Raw genomic sequence first — 18,785 nt, forward strand, 5'->3', positions numbered from 1 at the left:
TATGCTACAGTCCTCGACGACTTTAACGTTAAATGAATTAATCAAAAAATAATTAAACATCCCGGACATACTTGTGTTCAATAAGTGGGACATGCTTAGTTTTCCTCCACATGAATTCCTACTGATGAAGCACTTTCTGCTGCGACACAGAAATGAAACCATGTCTCTTGGTGATTCAACGCAGATCCAGCAATTAATTCCACTTCTCTGGGATTTTGTTTTAGAAGTTCAGTTTTATGAAAAAAAAAATAATCTTAATTTAAATCTCTGTGCAATAACTGATAGTGATTTTCTTCTACTCCCACTGGGGTAGGATGGTGAATGTATTTTAGGAGAAAACCAGAGTAGTTAATCTAAATAGCTTCAGTGCTTAAGTTCTTTTTACGAAGGTTGCAGATGTAGTGCGGGGAATGATTGCCCCCTGTACATACCCTTTCACCTCTATACAAATCAGCTTTCTGGCTGGGTTCCTGATTGTTGCAGAGCTGCTCACAGATTCTGTTTTCTTCATTACTTGTAACAGTTTCTAAGCACGCATTTTCCTTTTTTCTGTATTAAAAAAGGTAAAAGCTGCAAACCAGATAAGCGTAACTGGAGAGAAGTCTAGCTCAAGAAAGTTTATGATCAGAATAAACAAGGCAGACTGAAGTGGATCAAACACAGTTGGATGAGGGAAAGGAACATAAAATAATCAAATTAACGGGGTGTTTCAACCCAGTCACCTGCATGACTTTTGCTAACCAGTTGGTGGTACAAAACACAATCATAATTTATCATTCACACAGCTCTTCATGGTTATCTGCCATAAAACATAAAGCATAGATGATTTTTATATAGCAGATTTCTGATCAGTAACTATGTTAAAGACTGTCATAAAGGTAATCAGAGAGGGGAAATGCCCTTCTGTTGTATCTGCTTTCCGTTACTACAATATTTAAGCCTCTGCAGAAAGTGAATCATCACCAGTTCAGGTGCTGACATTTCTCCTTCCATGGCAGTAGTTTATCAACACCAACTTGTGGCACTATGCAATGCTATACACAAAAAATGATTTTTCAGTTCGTCGCGAGCTATAGCATCTTGGCACCTCAGCAACTTTCAACATGTATCTGAACACCTATGAAACTCTCACCACTTCATGCAGTCCTTGCTGCAACCAAGCAGCCTGACAAAAAGCCTGCTACAGTGACCAGTAATTTATTTTTTCCACAGAAATAAGACAGCAGGAAAAGGATACTCCTGTTTACTATCAGAATAATCACAACAGGCCATGAGAGCCAGAAAAACAGCAGAAAACATGAATTTAGGCTAGTTAATCACAAAAATATCCAATGCACTCAAAACTCCTGATTATCAGGACAAGTACTGGAGTAGCTAATGCACAAGCAGGCTCAATTAACCCTAATTAGTTCAGAGTCATGCTACAAAAGACTTAATTAGCAGTTACTGGATACAGCTAAGAAAAGCAGCACAAATAACATTTGGTTGCAAGCTGTGTTTAAGAATCTCACAACTAACTGACACTAAAAGAAGAGGGGAAAAGGAAATTAACTGTTCCTTTGTGGGGACCAAGTAGAAACTTGTGGCAGGCCTTACTTTGATACTGTAAATCTTTTTCTGACAGTTAGGTACAGAACATTAAAGGTCTGCAAGATACAATCTAGAAACTTATTTTGAGGATTTCCTTTTTTATAATTTGCTACCTGATTTGAACCTTCTTTCATACCAAGCTGCGTACTTTGAAAATTCCACTTATTTCACACATATTGAAATAGCTTAGCTTAACTTCCTTTGCTAAAGATCTCTACCTGCATATCCGATTGCACCGGCCAGGCCTTGAGGGTCCCCTACTTTTAAACAGCTGCTAATTATCTCAGCAAATGTATGCCTGGGCTTTACAAAATAAATGAAAACCGATTCTCTGCCCAGGAGAGCTCAGTCTCATGTCCTGGTTGTATGTGAAAATAAGCCAATACTCAGCATGTTTTTATAGAAAAACACATTGAGACAGGGACTCATATTAGGTTCTTTAACATCTCCACAGTTTTGTTATTTAGAAGCTATCAACATTTGACAGAATAGGAAATTATTACCGTTTAAAAGTTTTCCAGTACAGAAAGAAACTGTTTTTCACCCTGCTCAACTGATGCTCATCCCTTTCCCACAGTGGTTATGTTGCTATTGTGTACACTGAAGAAATCGTGCATCCACCCTTATTATACCTGCTTAGAGTTCAGACTTTTAAGCTTTGCCCTGCAAGTTGAATGGAAAGGTGCCTCTGTTACAGAGAAAAAGAAGAGGAATACCAAATGTCACCAGTTAGCAACATTACAATAAGGATGCTTCTCTAAAGCAGAACGTATTACTTCTAAAATCCTTCCAGCCTCAAAAGATCCCCTTTTCTGCATTTAGCTTGACCTGCTATACTGGCTTCCTGCGTATTCACCCACACGAGTCCACGTTTCTTATTACCTTATATTAAGCTCTCTGAATGTAATTTTAAGGTACAAAAAGCTTTCCACAAGAGGGAGAGATGCCATCTGCAAAACCCCTTGCTGATACGGCTGTACTCTGTTCATCTTGATGCCCTTTCCTTAATCCTATTCAAGGCGTTTACAGATCTTCTGAAGGCAGCAAATTAAGGGGCTTAATGAGATAAATTTGCTTTTACCAGCTTTAGATTTCAGCTTGATCTTTTCTGCCTCTTTTCTGGAGTTTTAAATGCTGAGGTACAACGCATGCTTGCTAACTAACAGAAAGTTTTGGCCAGTGGCAAACCTCCTCTCAATATATTTGATGTTCAGGGGCCTCCTTTTAAAGACCCCCTCAGTTCACATGAAAGAGATGGCTGGTTTGAAATTTCTTTAGGCCCACACTTCAGCTTGATAACCAAGGACCCTCAAACAACATACTGCTCCAGATTCCTGTCTGTCTGTGTTTTTACATGCAGAAGCCTTCTGACTTTTTTCCACAGAATCTTTAACATTAAGGCCAAGTACAAAATCAGAATGACAGACCCATCATTTTTCTTGTTAAAGTGATCTAGATTCCTCTTATACTAAAGAATTGGTAACAAACTAGCATCGGCTTAAAAGTGAACTAAGCTTCCTCTATTTCCCTTAAACATTGCTGAAAAATACACCAGCTAGAACATACTAGCTGCCTACCTTTCAAACCTCCCTAAAATCACGAGTTTCCTGAAGAATGGGCATGTATTTTTCTACATTTGTTTTATTCCACGCACTGTCCTTTATTGAAATCCCATGCACAGGTAGGTACGAGTGACAAACTCGCATTTGGTCTGAACTAGGATTAGCCAAGAAAAAACTAGGATGTGGTGACAGCATTAATGATGAGAAATGTTCTGCTAGACTATATCTAGGCAAATTGATCCTGCTTTAGCTGACTCATTAGCCCAGTTACAGCAGCACGGGGATGGTGTTATGCCGATTCAAGTTTCAGAACTGTCTCTGCTAGGGTTAGAGTGGAAGATGTTGCCTCAGCCTGAAATTGACAAACTTAGGCTCGAAATATGAAACTTGATATGATTCTGGATGACCTTAGACTCAAAGACACAGAGCATTAAAAGCGATCTGTGTTTTCTCATCTCTCTCAACTGGCCTACCTCTGAAAGGGATATAAGCCTCTAACTTGATAAGGATCTTCCCAGTTTTGCACAGGCAGTTCAAGTCTTTTTTTCCCCTCCTGTCATTATGCTTTATGGTATTAGAAAACGATGTACTTAATGTTCGGTGTAACTTCACTTATAAAACTTTAAACCAGACACAAATTTTATACCTGTTTTTATTTCACGGGTACCCATAAAAAAAAACCAAAAAAACTTCTGTGATGTTAATGAAACTTCAGACATGACTGAAATATGCTACACTGGCTGCTATGCACATTTAAATTTTAATATTCTCAGTAACAGTATATTAAAATACATCAGAAAAAAAAGTCCATCACAAAAAAAAAGTCTAGCAACTGCATCCTGCAATCAAAAGCAAATTAAAAGTTCGTACTGCCCCATTCTGAGACAAGACTGTAGCTAAACAGAATTGTCAATAATTCTATATACTTACTTGATACAACAGCAATATCTAAGGATAGAAGTCAGAGAATCTCTGTTAATTCTTAGAGTCTGTCTTTAGTTATTTGGCATTATCAAAATTGTCTCCACAGGTGACAATGCCATTCTGCAAGGAACTGCAGCGTAAATAACAGCAAGCAGTAAAGCCAGGTCCTTAAATTGATGTAGATGTCTACATCAGTATGATTCCATTCCATAAGCTACATAGAGTATAAAAATTGTACAAAAGGCCTTTGAAAATCATCCAAGAGCTCCAAGATAAATCTCTATGTTCTTAAGTCAAAATCCTCCCGGTACTGGTATTAAGGGAGAATTAGGTTTGCATTAATTGGAGATTGAAAGATGCTCTGCTAATGTTATTGCAGTCAGAATGCAATTACAGGTTAAGAATGTTTAAACAGTGGAATATTTTTGATTTGAGTTTGATTTGTAACACTTACAAATATGCAGATACGTTGTTGAGACTACATGAAACTAAATCCAGATTTATCTACTACACCATGCAACCTGGTTAAGATGCTGCACCACCTCCTTGTAGAAATCATTACATGATTACAAGAATTACTAATCACACTCACTGGATGGCTTGCTTTCGTTCTCATTCCCTACTTCAGAACTATCCTAAGGGTTCCAGATGAATAACTGACTAATATTTTTTAAATGCTGGTCCAAACCCAGAGGCAAATACTAGTTTAGATCCACAACACATTCCATGTGCTAAATGGAGCCTGGGCTTTGGATCGATACTGTGCTGGTACAGGGTGCACCTCTACAGCCTTAAGAACATAGAAACCAGACTTCATCAATTCTACTGTTTATTTGGGATAGGACAACGTCAGGACTCCTAAGTTCTACCACCAGCTCTAGAGAGATTCTGTGACATAGCAACTATAGTAAATATCATGCACAATGGAAAATCAACACCCTTGGGCTTTGGACTGTAGTTCCATCAGTCAGTCACTATCTGACTGTGGACAAATTGCTCTGTTGGCTTTAATTGACCTTTTCGTACAGGAGGATTAAAAACTTCATGACTCCCTAGTGTTTATAACGTGAATTTAATGTTTTAAATGTTTCCCAAAGTCCTCAGCTGAAAGATGCTATGCAAGTGGCACACAGTCAGCTGTTACTACATGAAGATAAATTTCTTTTTTCAACATGAAATAACACAAGCTCTAAGGAGACAGTAGCAGTGAGCATGGAAGGGAATAATCTGCTAAAAGCAGTATAAAAGTAAGCTTTTTGCTTATAAGGCAAGAAATATTTAACCCTGCAGCTGACAAAAGAGTCAACACACAAGAAGGGGAGATCGCTAAGAATGTGAGAGTGGGAACTTAAGAGCCATTATGACATGCACAGCGTAAATGATTTCTAGGTATTTCAGTATCCTGGAAGCTGCACACTAGGGCCAACAAACCAGACCACATGGCAGCTAACCACAGACTGCCTTCTCAAGCCCTGTGGGGACCGTGCATATTGCTGAGGTCACTAACTAAGCAACCCAGGGTCAGACAGCAGCTGCAGCATTGAAAGACTACCCTTCCCTAGCTTATGCTTCAGGGATTCTTCTAGCTGCTGCACTTGCGTGAATAAGGAAAGTAGAAATCAACTCAAAGGAGTCAGGAGAAGGAAACATATTACCTCCTCAGTGCTGGCTCCCTGTCCTGCCTTCGTGTTTCAATTAGTTTAGGAAGGATATGAAAAGTTACATTAAAAGAATAGCCATATCATAGCCAAGGTTATAAAAAAAAAAAAAGGAATGTATTTTCTATACAGAACTTTCTGCCTTTTATCTCAAGTGTTTCAGTTAAATCTAGGCAAACCTCTGATGCAGACACGTTCAGTTTAAATTGATGACTTAATTGGGTTCCCCTTAAGTTAAATAAAAAAAAGCTTAAGGTAAAATGTCAATGAAATCTTTTGTCAGATTAATTAAGTGACTTACTGTATGAGCAGGTAACACCTCAAATACTCCATCTAAAACTGCTAAAGCTTATCACCCTCCACTGTTCATTATCAGTTGAGGCAGTGACCAGCCAAAGATTTGTCTAAGTGCTTACAGACAGCTTGATTGTAAAGTCCGCTGGTTAATGTCACTGCTACAACCATTGCCACATTAGTAATTTGTCTGTACTCTTTACCTAAACTTATGCAACTCTGCACACAAATGATTCCTCAGCTACAATAATCTAATTTTCAAAGAAGTTCTACACAGCAGTTTGCAGAAACCCAAGTAGGGATCATCTCAACAATCCAAGTTGCTTCTCTCCCTCCATTAATAAAAGAGTGAACTTAAAACATTTCTTCAAAGCTAGGTATTTATCTTGTAAATAAAAATAAGTTGCAATGATTTCTTTAAGTGTCTGTTTCTACGAACCCCCTGCTGAAAACTCAAGTTGTTGTATTTGGATCTTTTTTTGATTACTAGCACACTGAAAGTCTCCACACTTCATTTGTTCTTCATCAGCTGTTTGTATAGATGCTAGAATCATTTGTTTATAAGCAGGCACAGAAGACTTCTGGCTGGGTGCACATTTGGCCTGCTTCCCCTCACTTTGCTGGTGCATGCATGCAAGCCACACAGCACAGGAACACTATACCTCATTTTATGGAAATACTTGTCCCACGTATTACCTGCAGTTTTCACCTGGTTACTTCTCAGCTTCTGCTTTTCTTTAAAGAAGGTAGCTACAAGGCTATTATTTATAATGACCATTACACTAAGGACCATTACAATGAGGCATCATGGTTTGCCATGCAGTGCATCTGGTGGCATGACACTGATCAGAATGCGTGGAGCCCGGATCACATAAGTGTTTTTGTCTAGTTCACTTACATTTTCTGGTGCGCAGTCTGTGGAATGCCTGGTATCCTCCTTCCAGGAGCAACAGAAGCTGAAGACGGTTCATTGCAGGCTGAAACAGTTCTTTAAAGATCCTGTAGAAACCTATGAAAAGACAGAGAAATGCAAGGCTATGAGTGCAATTCCTTCAGAAGCAAAAGCAGCACAATGTATGTGACGACATGTGGGAGTAAGTAAGTATGGATACACACCAGTATCCTTACTTTACCCCTTTGTTCATTGAACAGCAGTCAAATAAATTAGCAGTTTCCTCATAACATGGAGGTGTTTCACATTTGTTTTCACGAGAATAATTATCTGCGCCCCTTGCCCCAACAGCAACATTCACTTATTCATAACCAAGAGGCTAAAACACAGAACATCGAAGTTTTGACTACAGCTTGAATGGTCTGCAGGAGCAGAAGTGCTCATATATTGTTAAAAACAAGAGTTCAGTTCAAGTCTGGTTTCACAAGCCTCTTCCTGGCTTTATTTGCTTATTTCTTGTTGAAAGAGGTTTTAATCTGTGTATGTAGGAAACTTTGCTCTAGTTGCTAATGCTCCTCTGCACATGCACTGCCATGGAAAAAAACTGTCAACAAAAGCCTGAGGTTTGCTGGAGCTTTCACAAACTAGTAAAGTTGAAGTCTGGTCTGAAAGGTGCATAGGACTTGAGAGGGGAAAAAGTAACCAAGATGAGTTCACTGAGTTAAAAAAATAAGGAGAGGAGGTGGAGAGTAACCATGGCCCCATTTCTCACAGATACCTGCTGTGATGTGCAGTCACCTGTCAACAAGCAGATTCTCTTGGGAAAGATGTGACACAAAACAGAATAAATACAACAATCTCCTCCTCCAGGCTTTTGCTACATGTGGCAACCAAAACATTCATTTATGTACAGATGTCTGCATAAAACATACTGGGGATTGGCTGGGATTTTATTAGGAAAGTCACAGTACAACTGTGACAATATAGCCCACAGAAAAAAAGAACTCTTCTTCCATACAGAAGATATTCTGTTTTGCAAGAGGAAAGCACCTTGGAGTTGAGTTTGTAGAGAAAGCCCACTTGATAAGAATTTCAGCCTTAAGCAAACTTGAATCCTGGGCTGAGGGCAGACCTGAATTTAAACGCCCTTGGGTTGAATTTTACTTCTGGGTTCCCCTATTTCAGGTCTTCCAAGAGTTGAGTCAGGCACTTTCAAAAATTATATCACATGTGCTTGCCAGCAGTCTAACAAAGCTCTTCCAAGTAGATTCATAATTAATGAACATGTGAGGTGGTGTCAGCTTTAATGATCTCTGACTTCCTCAATCTCTATTTATTTTCTGAGGCCTTCCCTCTTCAGTGACTCACTGTCATCCTATTAAAAAAAAACAGTTTATAAATGGGATGTGACAAGGTGAAATAGAGCCTGAAGTGATGGCTATCATATGTGAATGCACTGTGCAGCTCTGCAGCTGCAAGCACATAAGGGAAGCTCTGATAAAATCCTAAAATTTATTTTGTATGCAGAATACAGGAATGATGGGGATTTCTTTACTGCTACCTTACTGACCCCAAACTTGTGCAAACCTGTTTATTTTAGATTCCTAAACCCTGGGAAACAGAGCTTCAATTACAACCACATATAGGCCTCCTCCTAATAAATCCCATTCTGAGGGTTTTTTCCTAAATGGATCTTAACTTATTTACCTTTTTTTATATATATATTTATTTATTTGGAGGGAGAGGAATACTATATGTATGAAATATAGAAATGTACTAGTCAAATGATCAATGCCTTTTTTTTTTTAGCCTACCATCCTTTCAGGATTTTACATCCTTAAAAATAATCAAAATGCTTCCCCTTACACGTATCAAGAAGCAAGAGAATTTTAGGGTAACTCTGGAAACAACAGGAGGCTTTTCACTCTCAAGTTAAAACAAAAGAAAAACAACAAGCAGCTCAACATGCACAACAAAGTAACTGCTTATATAAGCAATAAAGAGTCAATACCTTAGCAGCAAACAGCAAGCTTGTTTCAGCAAGAAATGCTTTCAAAATAGACTATTACAGAACATGACAACTTCTCAGGCCAGGGAAACTACATTCTAACTGCTGCTCCTTGAGCTCTGAAGCACCTTGTCATTATGCACTGGAATAGCAGTATAGAGAGTTTAGACTACCTACCAATAACCTTACGGGTACTAGAATGGGGATGCTCACTGAAGGATAAAGGCAGGACACTGCTCCTCACACCTGTATTTTCTTTTTGCAGGATGAATTTAACAGCAACGCTGTATTCAATCTAGCAGGGTTTGAAGTGAACATTACGTAGATTTTGGCCTAGGCATAGCAGCACCAGCCACTTGACTTAAAGAAGAAAATCCCACTCCCCAGATTCTTAAGAAATACTCAGAGCTTCCAGCCAGAAAGCTGTTGAACACTATCTGCCTTTTTTTCAGTCTAAAAAAACCAGAAGGGAAATCAGTAAGGAACCTACCTTCATGTGAACAGAGGTAATAAAGAACACAGGACTAATTATTGCCATTGGCCAGCTAGGGCAGAACAAGAAGTTTACTTGCCTACAGTGTTGCTGCACTCTGAACGAAAAGCTTTGCGGGGTTTCATATTTGTCACAGATTCCTGTGCTTAGTTTACACGTTAAAAAGTGGGCTAGGTTTCCCTCTCCACCCCTTATTTACTCAGTTACATAGACCCAGCTTTGTATTACCAACCCTAATGACATTCTGTCCAATCTGAGCATTAGAAATAAACACAGATAACATAACAGGTCTGAACCTGTATCCTGCCTAAGCTTTTGTACTAACACACCCAATTTCAAGGAAAAGCCAACTGGACAAAACTACACAATATGGCCCTCTTTTTGCCCCATTCTGCTTTTTGTTACACCTGAGCAATTCCATTTTAACCAAGGAAGTAACATGCATATAATGGAAGACATGATTTCGCCCAAAGGTCCTCAAGTATCAAGAGGCTTAACAGTGTGCTGAGCTTTAACCACATGGTTAAATACTTTGCTGAGCTAAGACTTTATTTAATGGGTCTGTTGAAGATATACCAACCACTAGACTCCAGTGAAATGAGGTGTATAATTCAAGTAGTTTAAACGTTCAAGTATGTGGACTTGCATTTACTGCAAAACATAAAGGTGCACTTGAAATAAATTCTGTAAACAAAATATGCAAAGCTGACCACAGAGTTCTCAAGGTCTTTGCAGAAATACCCCTGAAATATATATATGATTTTACCATTTAAAAACAAGACAGCTTTAGAGTAACATAGTTTTGTTGTAAGAATATCCTGTGCCTTCCCGGTATAAATGAGATTCAAAACCAACACTACAGCTGAATTTAACATTCGGCAACTTCTGCTTACATCTTTGCACTCTGTGTTAGCATGCTGGAATAAAGATATTGTACACTCTCAAAACACAGTAACACATCATCCTTACTATAAATATCTGACAGAGGGAAATTGCTCGAAGAAAATGTCAAATTCTACAAAGACTCCATTTCACTAGTCACTAAATTGGAAACCATATTCTGCTGTACCAAAGCAGGAAAAACCTCGAGAGCCAGAAAGCAAACATAACTTCTTGTGGAGGCACAGTTGCTCCTTATGCATGGTCCATCACTGCTATTCAAGACCCAGATTGGCCCAGACTCCCAAGTACATACTGTAACTAAAGATAATACCCACCTCACACATTTACAGGTAGGAATATAACCAAACATCCTCCTGAAACATAGCCTAAGTGCTTGGAGACTGCTTAGCTTACAGCTCATTTGCAAAATACAGTTGATTCACCACCACAGAAAAAAGCTCATACATTTCTAGTATACAAGATTTCAATTTTTCATGCAAAAAGAACATTGACTACAGCAGGCAGTCATGAAACCTATCACATCTCACTAAACAACCTCATTCTACTATCTCATCATCTCATTAAATCTCAGACGATTATTAATTATTTATTCAATTATCATTCATTATTATTTCAGGGGGTACTCAGGCTTTAGCAATAGATCAAGGAGAATTTTAAGCTCACAGCATTAGGATTTTTTTCATTTGTCTTGAGCAAAATAATTATGGAAAGAAATCTCTTTATTTGACACCAAATGTTTCTTTAAGATAAAAAAAAAAAGGAATTTCAGAACTATGTAGCTCTTCCTATCTTTAATTCTGAATAGGAATTAAGCCCCTGAAAAAATGCACTAACAAAATGAAAAACAAATAGTTTGTTCGGTGTCTGCAACAGTATACTACAACCACTTTTATGTTGGGTGCCATGGTATTTGCATAACAGTCAATGAGTACTACTTCTCCCCAAACCTAGGAAAAATATTGTGCATGTTACTCATTAACATCAAGTGTCTCCCATGTCTCTTTCAGTATGAGCATACAGATCTGCACATTCAGGCTCCCAGGAGCAGCTATACTAAAAATGCATTACAGCATTACTAGGTGACAGTAATAAAAAGGAGGCACTAATACTATACAGTATGTTCACAGTAAAAATTTGCACATGTGCAAATTCACATAATTCTAACTTATTTTGCTCCGCATTTGCTACTTCAAGTACCTTTCTGGGACTCAGGACTTCTAGAACACACATGCAATGTGTACTTTAATAGGAGTCCAGCCACTCGGGCGAATTTCGTCCTGACTCATGCTCTGTTTAGTCTGGTTCTCACTTTCTTCCCTGGAACCTTAATGAATGGATTTCCCACTCCATCCAAGGACACTCATTATTACAGTTGATGAGTTAGTCGTGCTTCACTCCACACAACTAGTTTGCTCCTTTCTTGCAGGCATCTTAATTCCTAATTTCCAGCAGGCTAGTCCAAATGAAAATCACTATCAGTATGGTTAGCATTTGGAGTTTTAGTATTGATTTATGCCTTGGGTGAAGAGGTTAATTAAATGTGAATTTTAAGCTGACAACATGATTAGGGTAGTGAGGAAACCTGAATTCATGAATACTTCCAGAGCTGTTAAAACCATTTAACATGAACAACGACTGGAAACACCCTGCCTGTTACTGGCAACTGGATTAATGTGATTCTGAAGAATTTAAGAGAAATAATGGGTGGTCTCATTTATTCTACTCCAGCTGGGTTTTTTGTTTTGTGTTTATATTGACATTAGCACTGAATTTAATTCTTTATGTAAACTGCTTGTGTAAATTCTGCTTTTGTTTCTTGCCTTTCCCTCCTTTTTCCATTTCAACAACTAATCTCAGAACTGTATGAACTACTGGCTATACAAACCTTGAACAAGCTACTGAATCACCTTAACTGGAAGACTTTGAAAGATCCTGGCCATGGCTCCTATGGTCAGCAAAGCCACAGGAACTGTATTTACCCATTTATTAGGAACTCTGCTAAGATGTTCTACCTCCACTTCCACGGTACAACCACCAGTAGAAATTCCACTGCTTTAAACTAAAGTCTGTGCTCTTGGGTTCAAACACAACACGAAATTACTTTTTTTTATTATTATTTTTTTAAGCTCATGTACTCTTTCCTTTCCTAGGTCTATTCTGTTGTCTTGTTGCATCTTTACAGGAAACATACAAGTTTGCTTTTATGCAAGCAAGGAGAAAATTCTATTTAACCTGAAACACTACTCCTATAAGGAAGCAGTAAGCTGAAAAATACCTAGAGGTGGGAGAGGAATGAAACGTATAAAGCAGCAACACTTCTTATAAGAGACATATACCCTGACATAGTAAGATTCAGCACTGGAACCCAATTAAGATTCCAACCACAGAAATAAGTGAGGAACAGGGGAAAAAAATAGCGGTTCAATTGCTGTTACTGCTCTGTTACCTCCTGCCATACAGACTTTTCAGTCAGTTGACCAGCTCAGTAAAACAGCAACAGCACCAAGCTCTGCTTTGGCAAAGAGAAGGATTCCTTCCAGACCAAATCGGACTAGCTCTCATTTCACTTGGATTTCTCAACACTACCCTACAGTTTGCAACACAGGGGCACTTACAGTTAGTTAGGAAAACAATCACACTTAACACCATTCACACTCTGCACATCCCACAGCAAATGACCACCTTGCAATGAAAATGCTCCATCTCCCGCTATTTGTTTAAGACTGTCCTTGTCTTTTCCTCTCCATCTGTCATAGCAGACCATTACTAATAACAAAGGGCAAAGAAAAGGCCAAAACAGGTTATTTATGCAGTACATTGCCTCAACTAATGGACAGAAAAATGTGCTCAATTGCCATTTCTTTTTCTCCCCACCTCATATGAAACCATAGGCTTGTGGAACTTCTTTTATTAGCGCTATATCTGCAAATCTCTTTGGAACATTGCACGACAGCAATCTCCAATGAAGCGTTACATTCAGTCTTTGCCCTTGGCATACTGTGCGTGTCTTGATAGAAAGACAGAGATCATGCCTGAACCACTTTCAAATTTGTAAGAGGCTGTTGATATTTGCTTTCTGGTGACTGATGAGGGAAAAACCATTACTCTTTTTTTTTTTTTTTAATTTCCTGTCCTCTCACATCAGGGCTGCTTATCTATTATTTTAATGGTTAAACTGAGAAAGATTAACCTGTGAACTGTCAGCGTCTGATTAACTACCAAAAAAATGAATACTTCCTTTGATTACAAGTAAAATCAGAGGCAACACAAACAGCACCAGCATGGACAGATGTAAGAAAGCTTGAGCCCTTCTGCCAGTTTTCCAAAATGGTGATATAGATCCTTTAGTGCAGTGCTGTGTCCAACCTAACAGAATCTTGGCAAAAAACCAAACACAACTAAAGAAAGAAGAGGCACAAAAACCACCAGATCAAAACAATGCCTAACTAGTTTTTTGTCTGATCTTGTAATTTTCCAGTTTTATGTCCGCCCAGGTGTGCTCATTGCCACACAATACCAGATACCAGAATTCCTTCCAAATCAATTGCCCAAGATCCCAAAAGCAGTTTACCAGATACATCAGTACGCAGCGCTACCGCAGCTGGACTGCTGAACCAACGTACATTTACAGCTTGTTCAAGGACCCCGCATATCACCATGGCAATGGTTCCCAGTCTTACACACTCAATATAAAAGCCTTCTAATGTCTTTAGTCAGTAGCTGGAAAGGACAAAACATTAACTGAGTACGACATGACAGAGTAGATCATGAAGCAACTTCACTTTGGCAGCAGGAAAGAAGTTCCTTTCCATTCAAGTGGACATACGAGATTGGTACGCAATTTTGTACCTATGAACACATATAGAAAAGTTCTGGATTTGAGACACTGAACAACTGGAGGAAAAGGAAAAGGTACGGTGATGTTAAGCAGCAGTACTTTACCATGAATCATCCGGATATTTTTTTTGTCAGAAGCAAATAGCTTTTCTCATTCTGTAACAACTAAAGAAGCAATAAATATTATGGTTTCAAAAAAATGTAACATTATTACTGACCTGTGCAACATAAGTGAGATAAATATCAAGCCCATCGTATTTCACCAAACCTTAGTTTATTCTTCATTGCTCAACAGATTATTTTGGAGCAACTACACCACTCTTCACTGAGAGAGCAGGGGTAACACAGGGAAACAGAGAGCGAGTGCAAGAACACCAGGAAACACTTTTTTTACTGTGCGGGTGCACAAGCACTGGCACAGGTTGCCCAGAGATGATGTGGAGTCTCCATCCTCAGAAATATGCAAAAGCACAAAAGCCATCTGGACACGGTCACGAGCAGTTGGCTCGAGGTGTCCCTGCCCGAGCAGGGGATTGGAAAAGGTGACTTACAGGGGTCCCTTCCAACCTCAACCATTCTGTGATTCTGTACACACGAACGTGCATGTGTACATAGGCACATGTAGACTGTATATATATGAATATTAAAACGCACATACACACACATACACCACCACTCCCCAAGAACTCCAAAATAAATAGCCTGTGCACTGGCATTAATCCTGTTGCAACCGGAGCAACTACACTGTAATTTTATGCCACAACAGTGCACGGAGATACAGTTCTCCACCCTAATTATACATTTGCTGCTTCTGTAATTTTGTGTAAATACAGTAAGATAGCAGCTGTCTTGAGCTTATTTCTACTAGAATACTTTTTACAGTCCTCTGATATTTAATTCCACACCACACATTTCTTCTACAAATTAAGTGTCTTATTTAATTCAAAATCCTACTTCCTTCACATGGCTGAAATTTGCAAACAATAGTTATTGTTTTCTCTCCTACTCGTTTTTAGGGACGGTTATATTATTTGTTGTGAGCAATTTATCTGCCCCATTTAGCCCTTCTTTTCCCCCCTCACTCTACAGAATAAATGAGGTTTGATTTTATTAATTTGCTTTTCACCCACAATTATTTCATGAACATCATATTAAAACATTATGTGCCAAGTGATCTTCATCTTTTCGTAGTTCTTTTACATAATGTTTTATCTGAGTCTGTTCATTATTTCTCAGTTATTTCCTGGAGTAACCACTTAACTTGCAAACTAGGTGGGTTTTTCTCCTATTACCTGATGAAATAATTCTGGGCTTTAAAATCACTTTTTCTTTGTCCAAAAAAATTCTTGAATATACGCAATCATGTTATTTCATGAATAATAGATTAAAACTTTGCAGAATACTTGAAAAATAAATCCTGGAAATACACAAACTTATTAGTGTGTTTTTTCCTTCTGTCCACGGTCTGTGTGGAAAAAGTTCTCACTGAAATATGAAGAAAATAAAAGAATTGCAAATAAGGGAAATGTGTCTACAATGAATTACATCTAGGATAAAAAAAAAACCAAACCAAAACCGGCCTTTGCTAAGGCTGTAAGCACAGTAACTGCCACAGTATTCTTTGAAGTTCATATTGATTTTAAGTTCCCGGTCTGGGTACGCAGCTTTTATGCTCAGAACATACATACTCCAAATTTGAAAAACTCATGTTTGTTACCAGCTTTCCTCTCCTTCCCTCTATTAAAATATTGATCCTTTACAGCTCATCCATGAGCTTTGTATGCTTTCACATTAAAAGTGAAACAGATTGGATTCTGACTTGCATAAGAGGAAATGAGAGCAAGTAAGATCACTCTCGCTACAGCTTAGTGTACATCCAAGTCTTGTATCAAATTTAACTGTAATATCAAACCACACCAATTAAACTGGCATAAAATGTTAGGAGGATGTCCTTAGTTCAGCCTAGGACAGGCACATATCAGCCTAACTTTGTTTTATTAGGGATTAACTTTCTATACCACTTTAAAAATATGTAAAGAGAAAGGTAAGCTATATGGTTGAATGTTCCTGGAAAACAAGACTCGAGAGCTGACAGCCCTAACATGAAATAGAAGAGACTTTAATTATTTCAAATTAAGGAAAACTCATTTACACAATAACTTATTATGCTTCAGCTTTTCCTGTCAAGCTGGAGACCTCTGCACTAATGTGCTATTTCTATTTAATCTTTTCAAGCAAACAAAATTGTTTATCTTTGCTGAGCCAGATCAGTTCAAACCTATACAAAAGCTGTTCTGAAAATTACGTTCCCTCTGCTTCCAGCCCCAGTTGCTTCACAGAAGCTGCCTGACTCTATCCCAACGGATTCACAAATGTCACCTAAACCTGCAGAGCGCTGACCTTTAAAGTACTCTGCTAAACTGTGCAACACATGGCAGTCTGAATAACTGAGATCATTGATTTGAGTATGAGGTTAAGTAGAAAACCACGCAATTTTCTTTCTTAGTTTGCATATGCATGTCAATTTGTGTGTTAGTAAGTGATGGTCATCATGAGTGTACCAAAATTTTTTTCAGCATCCCAAACAAACTTTTGTTCACATCTCTCACGTACAAAAAATTTCCCTGTGCAGAGACCTCTACGTTAGGCTCAGCAAAAGGGGAAAAAAAAATATATATACATATAGCAGAGGATAAACCGCTATTCCAAAGCACGTACAATTTAAATAGAAGATGAGACAAGAAGTGGTGCATCATGGTGATGCTTTAGGGCAACACTAAAATAGCAGAGACGAAAGAAAGAGCAGGCCTTAGATGCTTGAGGAATGGGGTCCAACTTTCAAAAAAAATTTTTTTAAATATTCTACTTCCAACTCTGCCATTGATCTGTAATGGGACCCTACGCAACACACTATGTGCCTCATTTTGTACTGTCTTGTCTATTTAGACTATAACCTCTTCAGGGTAGGAGTCATTTCTCAGAGTGTAGTTCAGCACTATCTGACACTGTGAAAAGAAAGAATATATCTAAGCAGTTCATTTATCAAAAAAAAAAAAAAACAAACCAAAATCTCAAAGTTCCAGGTATATTTTCCGTGTTACGAATGCTGTAGAAAACGTGGTTTTCTCTGTGTCTCCAACATCCATTGAGCTTGTATACTAGTGTGTTAATGTGTTTTTTAGGTTTTCTGGGTGTCTTGGTGGTTTGGGGTTGGTTTGTTTGTTTTGTTTTTTTTTTTTTTTTTTTTAAGAAATTAACTTTGTAGTTAATTCTAATTCCTTTAATTCCTTTAAACTTTTAACACATTATTTAAGATAACCCCTTACTATATTTTCTGCAGTCAAGATTTAAACAAAACAAAAAACTGAATTAGATATCAAAACACCAACTGTTAATATAACATGAATAGATGACCAGATTGCTCTTGTGACAGAAGCGGTCACAAGTTGTCTACAAGGGTAACAACTTATCATATGTTTTTAGTTTTTTCGTTCTTTACATTATGCTAGTAACAGTGGGGGAAGTTTCCATCAGCTTCTGGGTCGAAAACAAGAAATGGAGTCCATCTGGGTAGGAATTCATTACAAGTCTGATAATGACAGCGTCATATGGATGAGTTCACTGCGTGTAATGGAGGGCATTCTAAAAACATTGGGAACCATAAACACACATCTGAGAAGAAATATAACACTCCTAACTAGACAAATTAACAAAAACAGAATAGTAAGATGAGGCTCACTCACATTTCCTTGGTGTGTACAAACTCAAAAGGAAGGAAATACAGTGAAAGAATTCTTGAGGAATTGTTTGTGAGGTGTTTCTTCAGCTGGGTCTGTCCTCAAATACTACCACTTTTTGTCCCCAATTACAATAATAAATTAACATCCTAGATAATTTCACTCCAGGAAAGAATGTAATTGGAAACTGATGAACTGCCACAAGTGTAATTTGACCCATAAGACTCAATGAGAATAATTAGGAAGTAGGTGATGACCCATAAGCCAGATGTTTAAGCACATTCAGATATCTCACGTCTGACAAAATGAGGAACAATCTGTATATATCTGATCCCATTTCCATATAGATTTCTTAGTTCTTTCCCTGAAACACTGGGTGCTAGCATAAACCTGGGCTTACAGCCTGCACAGACCTCTGCAGTGTCAATTCCACAGCCTCTGCTGCAGCTCTGCTATCTGATACCAATGTTGCATTTTGCTCAAGGTAAGATTTATATGTTACTTCTGTTGAAAGTAGAAGAACAATAAGAACAGTTTTCAGATGTCCTCCATGTTAGCAGCAACACACAGAGTAGGAATACTAACCATGACTGGCAAACTTAAGAGGTTTAATTTCCCAGAATATTTATTTATTCAGCTGACTATCATAAAACGCCCGTCACCTTGACAACAAGGCATTTATTTACAAGCCTGGAAGCACAGAATGCCATAAAGATACCTATACAGAATGCAACATTATGGGAAATGGCTATCATTGCTTTTTGAAAAGTAACTCCAGAAAAGTAGCATGAGGGGGGAGGCCCAGGAGGACAGAACACCACACAGGAGAGGGATTCTGTTGCAGCATATTGCTTCCTATCATAGTAGACATTTGTTCATGGATATTT

The 18,785-nt window shown here is 38.2% G+C and overlaps 1 long non-coding RNA gene across 2 annotated transcripts in view; it reads right to left on the reverse strand.

Annotated features, from left to right (window-relative positions):
- Positions 1-18,785, reverse strand: part of LOC141733368 (uncharacterized) — a 54,417-nt gene that overhangs the window by 13,993 nt on the left and 21,639 nt on the right. For both annotated transcript variants that reach the window (XR_012584279.1, XR_012584280.1), the window contains exon 2: positions 6,927-7,037. This is a non-coding gene — a long non-coding RNA (uncharacterized LOC141733368). The remainder of the gene's footprint in view (positions 1-6,926; positions 7,038-18,785) is intronic.

The sequence above is a fragment of the Larus michahellis genome, chromosome 20, assembly GCF_964199755.1.
Source record: "Larus michahellis chromosome 20, bLarMic1.1, whole genome shotgun sequence".
Classification (NCBI taxonomy): domain Eukaryota; kingdom Metazoa; phylum Chordata; class Aves; order Charadriiformes; family Laridae; genus Larus; species Larus michahellis.